The sequence below is a fragment of the Barbus barbus genome (assembly GCF_936440315.1).
Source record: "Barbus barbus genome assembly, chromosome: 20".
NCBI lineage: Eukaryota > Metazoa > Chordata > Actinopteri > Cypriniformes > Cyprinidae > Barbus > Barbus barbus.
This window is the reverse complement of record NC_136748.1, coordinates 13,193,648-13,217,717: the sequence shown is the minus strand read 5'-3', so window position 1 is coordinate 13,217,717 and position 24,070 is coordinate 13,193,648. Positions and strand designations below refer to the sequence as shown.

The following is a 24,070-nucleotide window of genomic DNA, read 5'->3' as shown; positions in this document are numbered from 1 at the left end:
TGGCTAGACGGCAAATAACCTACTTTCTCCACTCTTCAAGCACACAAAAACATTAGCCTTTACAGACATAGTGTTGAGTAAAGAAAACGCTGTACTATTCAAACATCAATTATTTATTTACCCTTTCATTGCGGAAAAGCGATCTGTATCCTCCAGGTTTGGCTGAGAAATGATCCATGGCGTTACGAAGTTTTACTGACAAGCTCTTTTTAATGCTTATCATTGGTTAAATATTTTTAAAATATCTGATTTAAAATAATAATAACGAATTATAATAGAGATATGAAGTTTGGATAATTTTTCACGGCACACCTGACTGGCACTGGTTCAGAGGTTCGTGGTGTGATTCCACAGTCAGCCCACTGGATGGGAGTGATGTAACAATGATTACAGTCAAACTGCCCTCGATTTAGTGTGTGTGTGTGTGTGTGTGTGTGTGTGTGAAAGAGATAAAGAGAAAGAGGGAGAGAGAGAGAGAGAGAGAGAGAGAAAGAGAGGCAGAAAGAGAACAAAACAGAGCGTGTGATGACAAATAACTAGAATCCTAAACATCAGATTTCATCTACATGCCTTTAATGACAGTCCAATATGGAAAATCATGCTTTAGTAAATTATAATATAATACCCCTTACAAACAAACAATAAATAAATAAACGTGGTTTTGCTTCACTAACCATAGTATAAACATGTTTTTTGTAGTAAAACTGTGGTTATACAAAACCATGGTTACTACACTTTTACTATAATAAAATGATTAATTTTTGTATGGGGCAAAAGGTCCTAATTATTATTACGAAAAGTCAAAATTATGAGATTTTAAGCAACATTTCAACTCATAATTATCTTATTATCTCACACTTTCAACCTTTATCTCACTTTGCATTTCATAACTGCTACTTTTGTCTCATAAGTATGACTTTGTGTCCTATAGTTTAGACTTTTTATGTCATACAGTAATGATGATTTTCAAAGCATGAATGTTTTTTCTTATGTAGTAGAAATGGGCTTCCATCGAGCAAAGTTAAAATTTGAACTTTTATTTTTTATGTTAAAACAATAGTATTCTGCGTCATAAGTAAATGTACAATTGCTATAATGATCACAAAACAAGAGTTACAAGAGTTACAATAAAATACTGAGAACAAAACACAAATGCAAACATGCATGTGTGTAACAGTAGGCTATAAAGATGTTATATTCTGCAAACAGGAATTCGGTGCCCAGTACAATGTTTAGAATGGAAACACTGAACATTAGATTTTCGAGCCTGATGTTCGACTGGACGTTTATTAGAAATGTAATATGTATTTATATGAACTACCCCGAGAGTGTGTTATATTTGCATAATAGTGGGCTTTTTATTATTCTTTGCTAATACAATCTCACAAGATCGGTCGCTTTAAATTGCTTTGTCTGCGGTCTCATTAGTGAAACGACTATTTGTCACATTTGTACGGAGAAAATCAGTCGCATTATGCCGGCAAAACCATGAGTAATGAGATCCGAGAAACTGTATTCAGTGCCGAGGAGCACTTGTATCGTGGTGATCTGACACACGCATGCGCAGTGCAGCCCAGTGACAGCCGAGCAGCCTCCTCAAGAGCCCAGCAGAGAGAATTCAGACAGCAGCAGTCAGTCTCCCCAGTTCCTGTTTCCGCCACGACTCGCCAGGCATCCCTTTCGTTAAAACATACGCGCTGTGGAGATACAAGTACGCCAGTGCCAAATCAAGGTAAGTGTGTCGCCCGCCGTTACATACGACCGCATTGTGTTAAGGAAAACGACGTTTTTCTCGCCGGCGATTTCGCTCCATCCCGGCCTGTTGCTAGCTGCCTCGACCGCTGAACGGGAAAAATAACGGTCAGCTTTGCAGCTCGAGCGCATTGTGTTTTCGTGCCGTGATAGCGAAGTATGCTCTGGTCAGACAGTCATTCTGTGGCTATCACGATCACGGCACACTGTGTAATGTGTTTATGGACTAGAAAGAGATGAAGGCGATTGCGAATGAGAATAGCAGTGCCAAATATAGGAAGCCTACTTTAAGCGAATCCACACCATATAGCGCTAACGAATCTGTTAACAAATGCACCAGACGATATTATTAATAAATGGTTTGTATCAGGACTGTTGAAGTGGTGCAGCGTAAATGCCCGGAATGTTAGTCAGACGTTTAGCAGGAATATCAACAGCAGTAGCGTGTCCATGTTTATGTATGGTACTAGAAAGGAGAAAGGCAAGTTAACATGAAGCCGCTGCAGAAATCAGAGTGTTTACTTTTAGACCCTTGCGAAGAAGAAAACGGCGAAATGATGTTTAAAGAAGCAGTTCACCCAAAATAAAATTCAGTTAACTTCATGCTATTGTTTAAAATTTTTATGACTGTATTTTTTTTTTTTTATGGAACACAAATGCAGAAATTTCGAAGAATGTAGTTTCCATCAAATGACAATGAATTGGGATTGAAAATGTCAAGCTTGTGAACTGTTATAAATGTGTCATAAAAGTAGTCTGCATATCTCATACGCTATTTTCAAAGTGTTGGCAGATGTTGGTTTTTTTTGGCATAATTTGTGTTATTTACAGAAAATCTCGACACCCGCCTTAGCTCACCATGAGAAATGATTTGTAAATCAGCAATTTGTTTGAGTCAATGAATCTTTTCAAGTTGATCCAAACATAAATCTGTTTCTCTTAAAAAGCAATTGTATGTCTTGAGAATACTTGGAATATAGTGAAGTATAAATCAAGTAGACTACTTTTATGGTGCTTTTACATCCCTTTTTAGTCACCATTCATTGTAATTAGATGTCTGGCATCTGGCAGATTCCTTAAAATTTGTCTTTCTGGTTCGGAACAGCATTTTAATTTTGTGGTGAACTATCCCTTTAAAAATGATGAAGGCATGGGCGCCAATAGCCTTGTGGGCAGTGTGCCAACTTATAGCGATGTTGTGCTTCGGGTGTCCCAAGTTCGAGTCCCGGGCTCGCAGACCTTTCCCGATCCTGTCCCCCTCTCTCTCCCACTTCACGTCCTGTCTACATACTGTCCTATCCTAATAAAGGCAAACAAATAAAAAATGATGAAGGCAATAAAGCCTGTTATTATTATGATGATGACTGTTTTTCTTCTAACTGTCAAAGGTTATGTTTCTCAACTGGGATCAGTTTGATTTCTTATCAGCTAAAGTGAGCTGCCTACCTAGAAGGCATGTGGAAATTTGGGATTATTTGTCTCTGCCAGTGCTTTTCCTTACTTAATCCACTCCTATCACACCCATTAGACACACTTCAGGATGGGCACCATTAACTATCATCGTATAACAATTTGGCTTCACTCTTTAAAGGCTACTTTGTGGTTTTATCTCCCGTCATGTCGTCTGCTGTTTTAATCGATGCACTGAAAACTTTTGCCTCTCTTAAGAGCCTTGTAAAATCAATGTCTTCTACAGATGTTCGGCCATAATGCCCAGTACCTTCTCTTTCAAGCATACACCGATAACGAGCTTTCGTAGTCAAGTGTGTTATTACATCTATTTGGACTTATATGCATTCTCTCAATATTCATACATCTTTAATAGTGCTTTTTGCATTGAAGCAGCTTATCTCACTTGACTTGGAATTAATAATATAATTAAATCTGCCGTGATAATTGATACCGCCACAAGTTTAGGTTTCTGGATTGAGATGATGAGATGTTATTCCTCTAAAGTCGGATGGTCATCATCAAAAAATTAAACTGAATCTGTCCTGGGTCAGTTGATTTGCATTGCATTTGGCCTTAGAACAGCAAAAAATACAACAATCTGAACATTTTATTTCACACATCAATGTAAATACTGTATATTAGCTTATACTGTACTATAAATGCCAGATTTCAGACTAGCACTTTTCAGTTGTTCGCCGGACAATATGTTTGTCAAGTAACCTGAAAAGTGGCAAACAAACAGGCCTATTGACTGAATCAGCCTGACTATATTAGATTAGACCAACAAAATTCATTTTCATGGGTCAGGTAAAAGTCACTCCTTTACGTCTTACAGTGTAGTCAGACAAACTGAGAGAATGAATTCGACACTCCTCTACTATGTTTACTTGTCAGGGTCCTTAGAGCTGTCTTAGCCAATGGCAGTGCCTGTAACTTCCCTAAGGGGCGGTTCATTTAGCTAGAGGCCTTTTTCAGGGAATCGCTCTAAAACAAATCCACAAATACAGTTTTAAACATGTTTTGTCAGGTAATCTAAAATGTGCTTCATGTGGTAACATCTGAATTAATTTAATATGACAGAATCAACTGCATTATGTAACCTAATATAAAGAGCTGCACTAAGTTACACCAACTTAAGCCATTATTAAGGGTTAGATCAGGTACAAACAGCGAAGGTGGCAATTTCTGTAAATGCTTCCTTTTTCAGTGCAGTATCAAATTTCATGCTGATCTCTGAATAGATACCATTTTTAAAGAGAGCAGTGAATACATCTGTTCACGTTTTCATATTTAGACGAAGGAAATTGGTTATAAAGTTCATATGTCAGGGTGTGATGTGGCCTTATCTTGCTCAAGTTAACCATAAGTGAAGTTTATCTTTACTCCAGTATTTTATTAGCATTTACATTGATGTAAGTTTTTGATGTTGTGTAATCATCTCTTTTGTTGAAAGTTTGCTTTTAATCTCAGTTCTGTTCGGTCAATCACACCTCTCACAAATGAACCATGATATACATTAATTTGTCATAGGCCCCTGGAGTCCATGTTATGCACTGACTCACTCTGCTCACACTATTATGGTTGTGAAACATTAATTTGAAAACATAATATGTGGTTATGGGATTTCCATAATGTGTAGCTTCACGTTCCCACGTGATCCAATGCGTTTTGTGTTATTTAAATTAATGACACTGATGCAGTGACTGCACATGTTGCCATAGTCACATGATCATGTAACAGCACACTTTGCCTAGCGGAAATCCTATGTAGGCATGTCTGTCTTGTCACATTTGTCATATTTGAGTAATGAACTGAGAAATCTAATAATGCCCTCGATAGATAATTGTCTCCTGGGGTGAATTATGAAGAAGAATTATTAATCCAGGAAAAGACGTTCTGGTTTATGCTCATTTTATTGAGATTGAATGGAGGAGTAATAGAGTGCAGGGCTTTGCTACTTTGAAGTGAAGGTCAGGACGGGGGCTGTAATAAAGCTCAAAATCATGGATCAAACAGGAGCAAAGGGAATCTCATTCCCCTCCCCCGCTCCCCGTGCTCATGTCTTCTATTCTGCCAATATCAGGTGACTACTCTTGGCTGAGTTTCCATAGCAATGTGGGCAGTGGGCGGGGATAAAGAGGTTCTGATCAGTTTTAATGATAGTGTAGTTTGCCTCTCTGAGCAGGAGATGGAAAGTCTCCCCCAATAGGTTTTGATTGGAACGGCAGAGAGGTGTGGGTTTGGGCGGCAGGGACTAGCGTGTACAAGTGCAGGTGTGTGTTTGTGTGTGTTTGCATGAGATGGATGATGAAGCGAGTAGCTGTGGTGGGGTGGGATAATCACATGGATGAAATCTCTGGCAGGGATCCTAATGGCAGACCATGTAGCTTTCCACATGATGAACATTTGCACTCACTCTTTCCCCATTCTAGTTCTACGGCAGCGGGCAGCAAGAAAGAACGACCCAGCCATTGTCTTTACTAACTCTCTCTTTCCCAGGACAAGGAAGACCGTGAGTCATTCTTCAGAGCCCTTTGGAGATTGTAAAATCTGTATGTGTGTGTGCATGCTTGTGTGTTTTGCTGGTAGGTTCTTGGCTGGCTGCTTTTGCACCCATCAGACTTGACAGTGGCCAACGACAGGGAGCTGTTTCATCGGCTATAAATACCACACTGCAATGTGGAGCATCGCTCTGGCAGCTGCTGGGGAACTGCTCCGCCATTGCCCACACATGAGGAGAGGAAGGGTCAGGATTACACCAATCACAGACCTTGTTTGACCCCTGCAGAAAAATTAAACTTTTTTGCACAAACATATGGTCTGAATGATTAAATGGGAATATTTGGCCTGGAAGCCGTGCATTTGCTGCCATCATAGTCAATGATTACCCACCGCAGGGCTTCATTTAAACCAGGGAAAATTTGTTGCACATGACACTGCTTTTCTCCCAGAGTTCCCCATGCCCTTGCCGTAGCAGACAGATAAACGTGAGCGATTGTGCCAAATGCACATCTGCAAAGGCAGTTGGTAGACTCTCTCAGAACGTAGGGTAAATAGTCCTCAACAAACTGAACTGAGACACTTGTTTAGAGTTGAGAACCCAGAGGCACGCAATTTGCACAATAATTGTGTCCTCTGCTGCAGACAATAAGGCCAAAGTTACTTTCAGGAGAAGGGGAAAAACTAGCAACAGAAATAGACCGTAACCGTCTCGCATAGTAGCCAGGTACTTTTCCACCAGGTCCTCGCTCTGTGACTGTCCGAATTACAAGAGAGTATAATGTGTTTGGTTCTTTCTAAACTTCATCATTAACCTTGCTTCGTCATCTGTGCCAGCAAACACACCTTTCCTGAACAGTTTAATTCGACACACCCACTGGCACACACATCAACTCAAGGGAGATAGAGACAAGGTGTGAAAAACAGAACAGTATATATGAGGTACAGTAAATAGCTGTTTTTGATGGGATTCATTTTCCCAAACCCCGATGATGTTTGAGTTATAGTAAGAAGCAGAGTACTGATTTGAAGGGGACTGACATCCCTACTCAGATGGGAGTGTCTGTTGTCTGGATGTGGGTGTTACAGAAGGTGCATTCATCATAAAACCCATTGAAGTAATCAAGATTTAATTTTCTTTTTACATCTGATATAAAAAATAAATAAAAAATTACTTGAACCAACAACTGTTTTCTTACTCAAAAGTTGGCAAAAAAAAAAATCCATAATGAAGGTGCAGTTGATAGTGGAGTGAGAAATTTAGCTTTACTTCAAAGTAAGTGAGGAGAGTCGTTGTGGTTGATATGCCACAATCACAGACATCCCTGTATACGTGGGATAAGTTTTCTTAGGTTTGTAGTAAAACATTAGATAATTTGCAAGACAAATTTTACTTAGGCTGTGTGAGGAGGAAAAAAAAAACAGATGTGTACAGAAAGTACATTTGCGAAACACAAATTTACCTGACCTTCTCAGGGAAAACTAGTCTCGTCCAAATAGGCTTTAGGCTGAATACCCAGGAGGTAAAGATGATGAAAGCATTTTTGAGGCATCTAGTCCTGTAGTCTGCATTGCTCAGCACTGACCTGAGTGAGACTGCTGTCTCAGCTCTACTGGAGCATGCTCAATAGCATCTCTAATGCCTTGTGGAATGCTAACGGCTTCTCTGGGACAATTATGCATCTCTGCAGTGCTCAAAACGATGGATGGAGATCTGAATAAAGAGCAACAGAGGTAGGATCAGAGGGCAGACAATATGTCTGGAATGTTATTAAACAAACCCAAATTGGAGGGTTAGGGCATCTCATCCACTGAGTGAACGCCTTCAGGAGTCATCAGGTTGAAGTAGGTCAAGCTCAAACACCACTATGATTGTTGATTGTCAGAATCAGTGGCTTAACTACAGACAGTACAGGCAGTGCAGTCGCACTGGGGTCCATAGGCACAAATTCGCTTATATGGGTTCCCTTCTAGACACGAGCGCTGTGTGTTTGTATGTGCTTCATAACCGTTCAGCCCAGGGGGCCCGCCTAAGTTACGCCACTGGTCAGAACTTTACGTCGGCTTCTTTTTATCCCCTTTATGCACCAAGTAGAGGTGGGGGATTGTCATACTAAGAGGATTCAGGGGGATTTCATGATTGGATTTCACTTTGTGCTGATTGATATCTTCAAACGTTTCAAGCATATTGACTCTCAGAGTGCATGATACAGCCTGTCAGTTGCAGGTGGCATGGTGGGTAATGCACTTTACTTAGCTTGTTGTAGCAGCATCTGCTTCCATACCATCACTTGGTTTATGCCATCACCACTCAACAATCACTTGTCCTTTCTGTCTCCTGCCCTTCAGTCCAAACCTCACGGGACACAGACATATTGAGTGTGCTTTTGTAAGTCCCAATCTGCCCCCTCTCTCTTGCTATCTGTTTGCCTCTTTCTTTCTTCCCCGTTCTGTCATTTCTGCCTTCTAAAAATTGCTTCCCCACTCCTCAGTTGTGAAAACAAGGTGTACTATGGAATATTAGAGGGAATGCTTGATGAGACCCCGCCAGACCTTCCTGTTTGAACCTTAGCACTCGGAGCACTAGTAAAATATTTGCCTCCATCCATTACTGTTTGCATAATCTGAATTGAACACTTAAGTTGTTGCTCGTTGTTGGTTTTGTGTGAAAATCTCAGCTATATCTTTTGGCTAGAAGCCCAGCTGCCCCTCACCCACTGAGTAAAGCTGTTGGCCCAGGGGTTCGGCTCAGGTGGGCTCTGCCGCCTACACAGAACAAAAACTGCAGCAAACCACAACTGGGTTTAAGCCAGACAGCTAACTCAGGTTGTCATCGCCAGTGTTGGGGAAAGTTACTTTTAAAAGTAATGCATTACATTATTGCATTACTCCCTAAAAAAGTAACTAATTACGTTACTTAGCTACTTTTTATGGAAAGCAATGTGTTACGTTACTTTTGCGTTATTTTTTAAATATGAGCAGGGCTTGATTGTTTTTAATACAAGAAGTTCTAATCATAGCAAATGTAAAAGCCCTTTCATACCAAAAAGTGTAATGAATAAACCTCAGGCTGAAGGAAAAGTAAATTCACGTCTGTAAAGTAGAACTCAGAATAAGAAGGTTCAACACTCTTCATTAATAAAATGAAGCACAATTGTTAGTTTATCTAAAGTCATTTTTGCTTATTAGTATGGTTGAACTGGATCATCAAAGGTCAGCAGCAAAGACATTGGTTTATAAAATGGGATTAGATACATTTGTGTCGTTTAACATATTTAATTATTGCAGTTTGCGTCATATTCTGAGTTTGCATTTCACTGTTTTAATTCATTTTAATGAATACTAAATCTGTTTTTTGTGAGTGGGATGAATTAATGCACATTCACATTTAGTCTAGAACTACAGTAACAGCATGTTCACACAGCGCACTGTCAGTCAGTAAATGGGGAAAAAAGTAACTCAGATATTTTCTTGTAAATTAAAAAGTAATGTGTTACTTTACTAGTTACTTGAAAAAGTTATATTATTACGTAACTCACGTTACTTGTAATGCGTTACCCCCAACACTGGTCATCGCAATCTTCCGATTGAACGTTTTCATACTACTATACTTCACATGTGTCAGTTTGCGTGTCAGCATGCTACTTGCAGTTTTGTCTCCATACATCAGTTATTCCTTAAAAAGTATTGCAGGGCAAGGTCAAGTAACCGCTGGCCATTTGAAGTTTAAATCTGTACACTCAGAAACGCTATGATCACAGTGTTTATCTGCTGCCGGTGGTTTTCAGTAGTGCAGCCACAGGGCAGAGGATGAGTCGAATGCTAATTTGGTACAGAGCCAGAGGAGGTTTTCATGTGACACTGATGACAGAAAGACAGGGTGCTGTGCGGAGATATATCACATTCTGGGTTCTGTCCTTTTCTTCAGTCTTTTTGAGCAGTGCAGAAAAAGTACAGCCTGGTAAACGGTAAAAGCACCATTTTCCCTTACCGCGCAGGTGACGAATTGTTTGATAAAAGTGCCCTTTCTTTAACCTCCCTTTCACTCTTTTCATCTCTCTGTTGCAATGTCTATTTCCTTCTTCCGTCCTTCTTCTTTCATTCACTTTGAAATCGACTGCTTGCAGAGCAGCATCTTTGAGCCAAGCTATCGACTACAGTTTAGACACCATGGAGTAGCATTAGCCTCTGCCAGCAAGAGGCGTGTAAGGCAGAGAAGATCCTGTTCGGAGAGATAATCTGATCAGTGGATTTGTCGACTTAATTTTTCGCTAATCCTCATAGTGTTGTGGCAAGCCCTTTTGTGTTGAAAAGGCACAGGTTGTCTTAATTGGGATCAAGAGTTGCCAACTACAACATGCTGTGGTTTCACAAGCGGAATATGTTATAAGATTTAGTAGACATTGATTTTACTGTATTGTTCAGCAGGACTCTTTATTTAATGTGTACACTGATAAATGATTATGTGAAGTTGTATTGCTGGTTATGTGCCCTTCATGCATTTGTTAGACATACTCACTTTCCTGGCTAGTCAAGAGATTTTTGTAACTGGCCAGAGGAGTACTGACAACAAAACGGAAAGAAGCTTAATCCATCTAGATTACAAACACATTAATGAGCCAGGCTCAGTAATGCCAGTAGTTCAGCTTTGTACTTGTTCTGTTGATACTTTCAACGTCCTCACAATTTGTTTTTTCTTTTTAAAAACCCATACTGACTTTGATTTGGCAGACAGTGTTTTCCAAGTGTTTTATATTATTTTAACAGATACATTGTATTTGTAAAACTGTTGTGTGGTTAGCCCACACTGATTTGTATTTGGCAAACAGTGTAGTTAATAATATAATGAATAAATAATTAAATATACAAATTTTAAGAAATAATTAAAAATGGCAAACTATGTTTGCCAAAAAAAAAATTCCCCAAGAGTTTTAGCCTTTGAGACTTTTTCTTATGTACAATCTCCAGACAGTTACATCATCTGGCCATTTTTTCATTTAAGCCCCCCAACGTTTTCACTTAAATTTCTCGTAAATATGTCTAAATGCCACTTTAGATGAAGCTTCTGTGTTTCCTCTGCATTGCAAAGATTAATTTTGTTGATACTGATTTAATTTGCCTGGTAACAGATTTATAGGCCTATCCCAGTGGTGTCAACTCCTGGAGAGCTGCAGCCCTGCAGAGTTTAGTTCCAACCCTGCTCCAACATGTAGTTTTCAAATAGGCCTAAATGATTAGATTAGTATAGATATAACCCTATTTGATTAGACCTAAATGATTAGTATAGATATAACCCTAATTAAACACATCTGATCCAGCTATAGCTAGATCAGATGTGTTTAACAAGGGTTATATCTATACTGTGTAGGTCTGTGGCCCTCCAGGAACTGAGTTTGACACCCTTGGCCTATCCCATTGTTGCATCCCTCCCACTGTTAAAAAGTAACTAAGTAATTTTTACTCTGAGTAAATTTTAAATGGGCTACTTTTTACTTTTACTTAAATGGATTTTTAGACTGGTACTTTTACTTGTACTTAAGTAAAATGTAATTAAGGTAATGGTACTGTTACTTGAGTAAAATATTTTCGTACTCTGTCCACCTCTGCTATTTAGTGCTCCACTGACATCCATGCTAATCAGCGTGCCTACTGACAGACTCTGCATTGCTGCACGCTTGAGTTTGGTGCGAATGGATGTTTCGGTGCTTCAGTGATTTGCACGGTTTATTGGTGTGATCAGAGCGTCTTTTGTGAGCATTAACAGTCGTGCATAAACAGGCTTTTCGGCATTGGGAAATAGAATTTCAGGGCAGTTGAGATGCCCTTGGGAGGCGATCACAGTGCGCTCTGCAAAAGCTTCTGAACGCCTGTGGCCTACCGCATGGCACTACAACATTTATTTGAAATCACTCAACATTATTCATTAGCAGCTTCCTTTGTGTGGTTCATGTGTTGCATTCATGCGCTAACTTTTTACCTCGCATACTAGCTGGAAACCTGGCGTGACATATATGCCGTTCTAGCAGGAGGCAGCTTGTGAGAGAGGTATCATTTGTCTGAATGAATCACCTCATCTCCTTCTCTCGTGCCGCACACCCAGCGATTTTTACAGCACGGTGTAATTGGCCACTCTGTTTTGCATCTGTTGCTTGCTTGCATTCCTTGTCATATTCCCTCTGCTGTCCTGCCCACCCTCGGCACCAGCGGCACAAGTGAGTTAGTTTATGTTTTTGCCAACAAGTGACGACAGAAGCAAGATCAAATAGAATTCATAAAAGTCGAAAAACATGCGCCTGCCGTTTCATTATCTCTCTGTCTCCTCTCCACGAGCTGGAGGTGTGGGTGCCATTTATTTCCTCAAAGGAAGGCCTCTCCATTCCTGATGAGAACTTTTCCATTTCACATTCTTGCCCTGGGCAATGGATCAGACTGTCAGAGTTATTTGCGTCTCCGAACTCCTCCACGATTCATCACTCCGTTTTTTGTTTGTCTTTTTTTCCTCCAGACAAAGAGTTGTGGCCCATTACATATGTGCCTTGGATAATGTTTTTCCCCCTTTAGTTCCAATACAGAACCAAAGGTTTTTTGGTTTCTTTTGATTTAGTCAAGGTTAGACTTTAGAATACAGCTCTTTGGCTGAGGGTGTGAAATTAACATCAATCAAATGCAGGTGCTTTCTGTGCAGCGGTGGGTAATTGTGCTCATCTATCAGCCATTGTAGCGGATGACCTGTAAGACACGACAGACTGACATTTGACAAGAAATGCCGTTGCTTAGATGCATAGGCACACGCTTGAAGAAACACATTTTATTATCTTGATGAACAGACAAAACATAAGTCGTCAATATGCCTGATATGCTGCTTTTGGGTGCTCTGTCACTCATGTCTATTTGTAATGTAGTAGCATTTTATAGAATATAAATGGAATGTATGTTTAAGTGTCTAACGATTTAAAAAAGTAATATATTCCTGTGATGGCAAAGCTGAATATTCAGCAGCCATTTTTCCAGTCTTCAGTGTCACATGATCATTTACAAATCACTTTAATATGGTGATTTGGTGTTAAGGTAACATTTATTATTATTATTAATATAAAAAACAGTTTTGCTGCCTAATATTTTTGTGGAAACCATACATTTTTTCAGGATTCTTTGATGAACAGAAACTTCAAAAGAACAGCATTTGTTTTAAGTAGAAATCTTTTGTAACATTGTAAATGTCTTATTCGTCAAAGTATTGATTTAAAAAAAAAAAAAATCATATGGACCCCAAAACTTTGAACTGTACAGTATATTAGTTCAAAATAAAACATCAGTTAATTGTTTACCCTGCTTCGTCTGCTGTAGTCTCCTGGTTTGCAGTGTTGTCTTAGGCGTTTTTTGCAGTGCCAATTTGAGTACGGCTCAAGACAAGATAAAAGCTTATTGTTTTTTGTCTCTGATTAATTGTCTTACCAGGGTTTATGAGTGTCCTAGGGAGGACTCCTACACACACTAGAGCACATGTTAAATTCCTGAGTGTTGTTTTGATATTTAACCTCCTCAATTTAAACTTACTTTTATGGTCTTAGAAAATGCAAACATATTTTTGCATTCTCCTCCCTCTATATAAAGATGTCACGTGCCATCTTTTCTCTGAAAGCCTCTGCGGGGTGATGTTGACTAGTGGATGCATGATAAAATTGCATATGACAGGTTTGTTTATCCCGTGCAGTCAGGAAAACAATGTGAAAGATGCCTTGATCTAAAGGGCTGGAAATTTTTGACACCTTTTAAAATGGCATGCTTCTTTGTTGTTTTTTTAAAGGGTTTGAAAAGTAGATTGGGTCAGTTATTCAGTTTGATGTGGTTGTATAACTGTGTTGCATATATAATGTGCAATCATGTAGTTTGCATATTTTTGACATTAATACATTTTGTAGTCAAATGTTGTACTGTATCTTGCCTTCATCATACCTTTCATGCTTCAATAAAATGTCTGGTAAACGTGTGCCACAAGAGCATTTTAATATGTGCCAGTCATGCACTTAGTTTATGAGGGGTTTTTATTGCCCCAGCAATGACATTCTCTTATATCAGCCTAGCATTTGAGTTTCCAACCAATTGTTTCCTGGTCTGTTACTCTGCTGGAGCCTGATATATCACTAGAAATCAATACTTTGTATAAGGCTCTAGACTCTAGTTGGACTTAAGTGCCAAAAAAGTTGACTTGATTTTAGGTCTATAAGGTGAAATATTTTCTCACCGTACAAATTAATCAGTTAATTATTAATGTTTTTTTTTTGACTGTGTCTTTTTATTAAGCAGTTAATTACAAAAAAAAGTTTAAAGAAAAACAATTTAGAGAGTCGTTAGAATAGTCTTTTGATTCAAGTGAAAACTCACATACTTTCTTAATGACTACAGAAGTGGCTTGGGCATTGTGGCAGAGATTTGTGAGCATGTCTGAATGAACTGCTGACTCGTGATTGTTTATTTAACCACTTTTTTAATGTAGTAGTCCAGCACTGTCTTGTTTTGCTAAAGATATCCTGAGAGACGACTGCCTTATGCCTGGATGAACCTTTTACGCCTTTGCTTGTTAAGGCTAACATTTTAGACTATCAGAAAAATCTGTTAGGTAGGAAGAGGGTTTCCAAACCATAGATTTTCACTTAAGAATATCTGTAAGGATTTTACTGCTTTGTTTTGTGCGGCCATTGATTTTTTTTTTTTTTTTTTAAGGAGGCAGCTTTGTCAAAGTTTTACCAGGCCAGTGTTTTCTGGATTTGCTTCTGTCATCAAATAGGAACAAAATAGCATTTTATGCTAATTGTTTTGTCTGTGGGGTTGAAAGATGTTTGGGTCCATGCCAGTGATGCCATTTAATAAACAGACCATTGATCTCTTTATTCAAAAACTAGATTATCTCGTTCTCATTATATGAATGATGTTGCTTCTATCAGATAACTGGTGTGTGTATTTTGTTGTTATGGTGGCCTCATGTTTGTAGTTTGCAAAAGAGGCTATATGTGACCCTGGACCACAAAACCAGTCTTAAGTAGCACGGGTATATTTGTAGCAATAGCCAAAAATACATTGTATGGATCAAAATGATTGATTTTTCTTTTATGCCAAATATCATTAGGACGTTAAGTAAAGATCATGTTCCATGAAGATATTTTGTAAATTTCCTACTGTAAATATATTAAAACTTAATTTTTGATTAGTAATATGCATTGCTAAGAACTTCATTTGGACAACTTTAAAGGCGATTTCCTCAATGTTTTGATATTTGTTGCTCTCTCAGATTCCAGATTTGCCAAATATTGACCTGTCCTAACAAACCATACATCAATGGAAAGCTTATTTAGTCAGCTTTCAGATGATGTATAAATCTAATTTTTTTTAAATTTACCCTTATGACTGGTTTTGTGGTCCAGGGTCACATATGTAGTTTTTGGTTGCCATTCTCTTAGCAAATGAGTAGTTTTGATTTTCCTGCCTTCTCTCGTTTCTCCTGCATTTGAATTGCCTTCTTGTGTTTTATATGCTTAGAGGCCTAATGTTGCTGTCATTTTTCAAACAGGACACTATCGATCTAGTCATTCAATGCTAGAATCCGATGTAACCTGAGGTTAAACACTTTGCTCAAGGGCGCGATAATGATAGAACTGGGATTAATCCTGCAACATTCATGTTGACCACACAGCTCCTTATGTTACTTTACTGCCACCCCTAAGATAGGTTTACTGATTATGATCCATAATCAAACAAGAAATCTGATCCTAAGTGTGATTTTTGACAGAAGGTTCATGAACATTTTCTCAGCAGTGTATAATATAAAATGCTTTAAAGATCATTTCTTAAAATCCATTTATATTTATATATAATTATGAATCATTCCAAGCAGTTGCTCTTGTATAACACCCTACTAACAAACAGAAACAAACTGCAGTCAGTGTGAACGTCAACTCTATTAGTTAAAAGGCCCTTGAGAGGGATTTTCCATTTTTTTATGAGTTTTTTTTCATTCTTAATGTACCAGTATTAACACTAACCATGCATTATCTTCATCAAACCACAGTGTGCATGTTCTTTGACAACACAGATGCCAAAAGAAGTTTACCAGCCAGCCCTAACACAAGATGAATATGGAACAATTTGGCAGACATGGCCTGAGGACAAACCACATTTAGCCGAGTTTATTCTTTAACACCCTTCCCTACAGCTTCCTGTTTTCTGTCACCCTGCATTTTAGCCCTTGGGGCAACTAACAGCACTGCTTTTTGGACGAAACACTCATCAACATATCATTAAAACTGACTGCACAGCCCTAATTCAAATACGAACATCACTTACTGTAACATAATGTTCAAATACCCTACTAGCTATGCATACAGGAACCGGAGAATAGACATTTGAACATGTGCATGTTTATGTGTTTCCATGCATAAATATTCTGATGCTCCAAATTTACACGATCAGAAGCTTTATTAGCATGAAGTTAGTCTCAGAATTAAAGAAGTGATGTGTAAGAGTACATGTGTGTCTATGCATGTTGTATGTGGTTTTGTGTTCTTGCTTAGCTTGGGTCTCCATGCTGTTCTCCTGCCTGTAATTTTTATATTCAAAACCGACAATCTCACTGGCTTCTTGCTTATCCATATTATCATCCACTATGCAAAAGCCCCCACCTCCATGTTTTAACTCCTGATCTGCACTGCCTGCGGGGCTCTAGGGGATGGAACAGCACCTCTCACACATTGCACTCTAGTTTGAGAGGAAATTTATGCTCTGTTTAAAATTTTGCACACTTGCTCTATTCAGCATTTGGTTCACAGCCATTAAACATTAATTTGCAAGTCTTAAGATTTTCCTATTTTAAAACACCATTAAATCGCATTTTATTTTCTGTATTGATTTATTTCCTATTGCAACAGGAGGCTTTTTTTTCTTTTTTAATTGGTAGCAGGCTTTAATTATGTCAAAAATGATCTATTGGTGCATTCAAGTCCTCCTGGGAAGTTCGTATTTACAAGTTAGGATGCCATAATTACGATGTCAGGCGTATTCAAATCACTTGGTTCTACAAAAAAAAAAAAAAAAGACCACTTAAAAAAAAAAAAAAAAATCATATGAAATTATAAATAAACAATGCTTTGTTTAAGGGTGATGTAAATTGAATCGTCATATTTTATCGTAATACTGTCATATTTTGTAAATGCAACTCATATGCTAGTTTTAATGTTAATGGGAAACAAATAATAATTTCATTCATTTCAACAAATTTACCATCAGTACAGACACTGCTTCTATGGTGTCCCACATATTTTTTTACTGACGCCTCTATCTCTGAAAATATTTCGGTTTCCAACTCGTAATTCTGGTATTGCTGTGGCATTTAAATATGAACTTTCCAAATTACCATGCAAATCTAATCACAAACAACAGCACAGTAGTGTAGTAGTTGAGAGCATTTCTCTATATTTAAAATGAGAATCATTGAACTGTAATGATAGTCCACTGGAGGCGAGCGTAGTGATGAACCCAAGTACAGTTTATGTACAAAGGTGAAATCCAAAATCATAATCCAAACAGACGAAGACTTGACTTGAAACAGACTTGGCATGGCATGAACAGACTAGACTCACCGACAGCAGGTTATAACATTAATACACGACAAGGAACAAAGGCAATGACATGGCTACTTATAGCAAACAATGAGAGTCACATGACATGAACAAACCAATGGGAAACCAGACACATGATTAAGACAACCAATGAGAACATGACACAATGAACAAGAGAACCAATCAGAACATGACACAATAACATGACGACATGAGGGCAAGGGAAGCATGAAACAAACAAGAACTGTGACTAAACTTCAAAATAAAAGACATGAAAACATGAACATGAAACCAAACCCAAAACAGACCTTACTTGAACACAGAAAGAATTGTACACAAGGTCTTATTTCATGTAAAATAAATGCTCGAAGGTTTAGCTATACAACTGTAAAATAATGTGTGAAAATGAATTAGGACAGACATATACAACTGTTAGTTTTTTTTTTTGTTTGTTTTTCTGTTTTACTACTTGGCTTTTTTAACCACAACATTAATAATAATAATAATTAGCTTGTTTTATTTTAAATGGGAAACACATAATTTTAGGTAACACTTTAGTATAGGGATCAATTCTTACAATTAACTAGTTGCTTATTAGCATGCCTGTTACTAACATATTGGCTGTTTATTATCACTTATAAAGCACATATTCTGCATGACCACATTCTACATCCCTAATCAGTACCTATACTTAACAACTACCTTACTAACTATTAATAAGCAGCAAATTAGTTTATTGAGGCAAAAGTCATAGTTAATGGTTTATTAATAGTGAGAATTGGACTTAGAAAATGTGACCATAATAATTTAATTAATTTCAATAAATTTACCATCAATGCAGACTATTGCATCTCTCTGTACATCAATGGTGTCTCCCTGTACTTTCTTACTGACACCCCCAATGTGGAATCTGAATTAAAAAAAAAAAGATTTCCTGACTTTTAATTACATGTTCATGTTCGTTCAATAAATACAATCTTTCCCATATGATTCAAACACACCATATGATTTGCAGGTGGTTTATAGAGCATTTGATTGGACACAATTTTGTGTAGTGCAGGATGAGTCACTAATTTTTTTCCGAGAAGAGAAAGACTGTAACATTTAGACATGTATCTGCTAAAGGTTAATTTGTCAATTATATGCTAGTATAGGAGTAGCATGTAGATGGCTTCAAACTAATAGACACTGACTAAAAGCCTCAAAACTCAAGAGAACTAACAGAAATGAATCAAACTGTGAACACTTGTGATTGTGTCTATGGGAGGAAGAGAGGGAGAAAGAGAGCAGCATTTGGAGAAATGAGACCAAACATAGTTTTGTTTCAGACTATTTCAGTCTACCCTGCATTTTCCTTTCTCTCTCCACTTCCTTTTTCTTTGGACTCACCAATTCTTATGTGAGTCACACACACACACACATGGAAATACACTCAGGAACTTAGTTCATCTTGAGGCGGGTGCACACTGTAGGAACAATGCCAAGACGTCGCTATCTTAGACAACATCCGCAGATCGTAAAAGCATTCTTTTGTCAGAAAGTCTTTGTTTGCTTTGTGTGACTTCCTCACAGATTAATTGCCTTTGTGATGAAGCTTCTGATGCAGCTCAGGTTGGTTATTATGTGTATTGTTAAGCTTGGTTTCACTTTGTTTTCATATTTGTGTATTTAGTGTATTTTTGGCCTTTTGAATTTACACTGCTTGCACTGTGACATGAAAAAAACTGACAGTTACATTTTTATTACCAAAATTAATCACAGTCATTAATCACGATTATTTGTATAAAAAACTGATCACCAGTCAAAATGTAATAATTGTGACAGACCTATGAGAATGTGACACAGACTATAGTGATGCAGACTGACCAGTATATTAAAATGACAGTACAAGTATACAATTTTTATGCAAATGCCTTAATAATAAACGTAATTTATTTAGCAGGAAAATTTGTAATTGCAGCTAAATCAAACAGTATTGTATTTTTTTTCGTTTATTTTAAGATTATTCTTGTGTGATTAAGACATTAACACTAGAAAATTATGTGAATTAATAAACAGAAATATTTAAAAATAACTGCTGAAGCCACTGGCATTTTGAAGGTTTTTCACATGATGTTTCAGTGGTCAGGTGGTATAAGTTGGATTTATGAGTTCTACAAGGACACAAACCCATTTTACAAGTCAGAATCTTATAGTAACGGTAATTCTGACATGGCATGAACGCACCTTATGTGTCACCCAGTATAAATGTGCATTGTGAATTGTGACATAAAAGAATGCTGATATCGCACAGTCTGCCGAGGGTCTCTTTGGGGTCACATCATAGCATTATACAATCTGACAAGCAGCTGTCATTAAGGACAGCAAAAATCACACAACGTACAGCCTTGACTAGCTGTCTAAGACTGCAGATCTCTTGTCATTTTCACATACACTTTTCAGTGACAGCATATGTTTGAGAAAATGTGAGTGTTTTGTGAGGTGCTGGTATAACAGCATTACAGGACTGCCGACACCTCCCACTGCTTTTGACCCCTCCAGGAGACGCAGCCATCCAGAAATGCCCATCTGTGCTTCTACCTCCTCCAGTGAGATCTGTGTGTGTATGCACTTATACCTGATGCAGATCCACACACATTTACAGTGTGAATACACTGCAGGACTGTTTGTGGTTTGCTGTTGCCGCCTCTTCCCTGCATGCTTGTAAAGACATTGCTAGCCCGCAGCTGCTGCCCAGCATGAATAGAAACATTACACTGGTGCCCATCACATGCCAACTGACACGTCACCTTTCATTCCACCTTTAATCTCGAAGACTGCTGACTTACAGCAAAAGCTTGAGTAAGTCAATGTTTGTAATGAGCTTGATGATATGTACTTTGTTTTGTGCACATGCAGCATGATTCTAAATATTATTGGACTGAAAGGATTCATAGTAGTACAAAAGTACTAGTACTTTGGGACCAAGTCTTTTGGGACAAAGTACAATCACAAACATGTTTGATTTTTGGCATTGTGATAGCAATGGACGAGACAAAAAAAAATCTGTTTATTACCAAGTTTTCATTGGATCTTTTTTAACGCAATGTTTACATAATTGAACAATATTTTAAATGGTTAGTTCACCCAAAAATGAAAAATTTGTCATTAATTACTCACTTTGATGTTGTTTCAAACCCATAAGACCTTTGTTCATCTTCGGAACACAAATTAAGATATTTTTGATCAAATCTGAGAGCTGTCTGACCCTCCATAGACAGCAATGCAACTGCAATGTTCACAGGTCCAGAAACATAGCAAGGACATCGGTAAAATAGTCCATGTGACATCAGTGGTTCAACCGTAATTTTACGAAGCTACGAGAATACTACGAGAAATGTATTCTCGTAGCTTTGTAAAATTTCGGTTGAACCAACTAATAATAAACTAAACTAATAAAGCAACTAGTTAAAGGGTTAGTTCATCCAAAAATGAAAATTAGCCCATGTTTTACTCACCGTCAAGGCATCCTAGGTGTATATGACTTTCTTCTTTCAGACGAATCCAATCAGAGTTATATTAAAAATTGTCCTCGCTCTTCCAAGCTTTATAATTGCACTGTTCAGGTGTTTTTTTTCAACAGTCCAAAAGAAGTGCAATAAAGCGCATCCATCCATAATAAAACATGCCTCACACAGCACCCGGGCATGAATAAAGGCCTCCTGTAGTGAATCGATGCGTTTTTGTAAGAAAATATGCATATTTAAAACATCAGGACACTTTTCTCTCACTTCTACTAATTGTTGTACGTGCAAGCCATTCCGGGCGGATGAGGTAGGACGGATGAGGTAGGACGTATGTGCAGCGCATGCGTCGACGAGATATGCCAGTCTCACGAGTTTGTTAACAGGAGCAAAGGAAGCAAAGTTTCCTTACTTTAGCAAAGGAAAAAAGTCTTGGCCTATCGAACTCCTCCGACATTTTTTTCTTTACATATCCTCGTTTTGTGCTTCTAATTTGTGACTTGCGTTTTGTTTTGCTCTCTCTCCTCCATGCTTCCGCGTTCGTCACTAATCATGCACATGCACTACGCCTCCGTCCTACGTCATCCGCCCGGAACGGCTTCCGTGTACGACAGTTAGTGGAAGTTAGAGAAAAAAGTGTTTGTAACATTTTAAATATGGATAAATTCACAAATTACGAGTATGGGTCACCATACTTGGCCACATGTCACTTCCTTTCCATATACACCTAGGATGCCTTGAGGGTGAGTAAAATATGAGCTAATTTTTATTTTTGGGTGAACTAACCCTTTAATAGTGAGAATTGGTCTAAGGTCTCTATTTTGGTCTCTATTTTGAGATACTGATTTTTGACTTTCATATATATATATATATATATATATATATATTTACAGGTGCATCTCAATAACTTAGAACGTCATGGAAAAGTTAATTTATTTCAGTAATTCAACTCAAATTGTGAAACTCGTGTATTAAATAAATTCAATGCACACAGACTGAAGTAGTTTAAGTATTTGGTTCTTTTAATTGTGATGATTTAGGCTCACATTTAACAAAAACCCACCAAATATCTCAACAAATTAGAATACTTCAATAAAAAAAAAAATTTTTAGTGAATCGTTGGCCTTCTGGAAAGTATGTTCATTTACTGTATATGTACTCAATACTTGGTAGGGGCTCCTTTTGCTTTAATTACTGCCTCAATTCGGCGTGGCATGGACGTGATCAGTTTGTGACATTGCTGAGGTGGTATGGAAGCCCAGGTTGCTTTGATAGCGGCCTTCAGGACATCTGCATTGTTGGGTCTGGTGTCTCTCATCTTCCTCTTGATAATACCCCATAGATTCTCTATGGGGTTCAGGTCAGTCGAGTTTGCTGGACAATCAAGCACAGTAACACCATAGTCACTGAACCAGCTTTTGGTACGTTTGGCAGTGTGGGCAGGTGCCAAGTCCTGCTGGAAAATGAAATCAGCATCTCCATAAAGCTTGTCAGCAGAAGGAAGCATGAAGTGCTCTAAAATTTCCTGGTAGATGCCTGCGTTGACTGTGGACTTCAGAAAACTCAGTGGACCAACACCAGCAGATGACATGGCAGCCCAAATCATCACTGATTGTGGAAACTTCACACTGGACTTCAAGCAACATGGATTCTGTACCTCTCCACTATTCCTCCAGACTCTGGGACCTTGATTTCCAAATGAAATGCAAAATTTACTTTCATCTGAAAAGAGGACTTTGGACCACTGAACAACAGTCCAGTTCTTTTTCTCCACAGCCCAGGTAAGACGCTTCTGACGTTGTTTCTGGTTCAGAAGTGGCTTGGTAGCCCTTTTCCTGAAGACGTCTGAGCGTGGTGACTCTTGATGCACTGACTCCAGCTTCAGTCCACTCCTTGTGAAGCTCTCCCAAGTGTTTGAATCAGCTTTTCTTGACAGTATTCTCAAGCTTGCGGTCATCGGTGTTGCTTGTGCACCTACCCAAATTATTCCTTCCAGTCAACTTTGCATTTAATATGCTTTGATACAGCACTCTGTAAACAGCCACACCTTTCAGTAATGACCCTCTGTGACTTACACTCTTTGTGGAGGGCGTCAATGTTCATCTTCTGGATCATTGCCAAGTCAGCAGTGTTCCCCATTATTGTGGTTTCAAAGAACAAGAGAGACCTTGAATTTATACTGTAGGGATGGTCATTAATTGAAACTCAAATGTAAATATTCTAATATTTTGAGATACTGATTTTTGACTTTCATGAGCTGTAAGCTCTAATCATCAAAATTAAAACAAAAAAACTTTTAAATGTTTTACTTTACATGTAATGAATCTAAAATATATGAAAGTTTCACTTTTTGAAATAACTTACAAGAAAAAATTAACCTTTTTACGACGTTCTAATTTATTGAGATGCACCTGTATATATATAGATAGATAGCAGGGAGGTGCGGTCAGGGTAGGCAGGGTAGGCAGTGCCTCACCAATGTTGACATTACATTTATTAATTCCAAGAGCTTTATTAATTCACCTCAAACCACATTATTAATTGCATTTGTTTTATTCCAAATATTATTTTTTGTAACAAAGTTTTTCAGGAATACACATAATATACTCATTTTGCCATTGTTTGCTCCTAAAAACCATTGTTTCATGCAGGAAATTCAAGGCCATGGCCATTGAGGCAGAGGTTAGCAGTGCCTCTTTGGTCCATAGAACGTAGTTTACGTAGATTTGCGCATGCGCAGTCAGTTCTCATGCTGTCTTGAATTATCACCATTGAGGCAGAGACCGAGCTTGCTTCATGTCACGTGATCCACTCGCTCTCACTCAATCCCCGTTTCCCGATACTAGCATCTAGCGGCGCCTAGCGTTGGCTGTCAACTCATGAAATTGAGTAATACACCCAACAAAGAGGACTTTTACAACAAAGTAATTGACAGCTTTGTCCAGAGGGATAGACGTATGGACTTCGTCTACCAATAAAAGTAAGCACCCCCTTTAAAACGTAAACTATTCATTTATTTATAAAATTTTTTAAAACCCGTATATTGGCTTTGTGTGTGTTGTCTGATGGTGGGCTATAGGCCTGCTGTGCGCTGACACCAAAATGTTCTCTCTTCCATCACCTCTGCCACATTTGTACTGTATGTCTATCTGTGCGATTATGGTGCATTTCGTAAGGGTTAAAATACTGTTTTCTAGTTCTCTTTTTTTAATCCTGGTGCGCCGTCGCCAGATGCTCATTGCGTGTCGGTGT

At 38.2% G+C, this 24,070-nt stretch overlaps 1 protein-coding gene across 2 annotated transcripts in view; it reads left to right on the top strand.

The window, feature by feature from the left end:
• The first annotated feature begins 1,578 nt into the window (after window positions 1-1,578).
• LOC306886633 (alpha-(1,6)-fucosyltransferase) overlaps window positions 1,579-24,070 on the top strand; it is a 98,222-nt gene continuing 75,730 nt past the window's right edge. Inside the window, exon 1 of one of the 2 annotated variants that reach the window (XM_079443912.1) lies at window positions 1,579-1,732. The gene's annotated coding sequence lies outside the window, so the exon portion shown is untranslated. Of the gene's footprint in view, window positions 1,733-18,727; window positions 18,927-24,070 lie in introns of those variants that run through there. The other variant, XM_079443913.1, reaches the window with a different exon arrangement.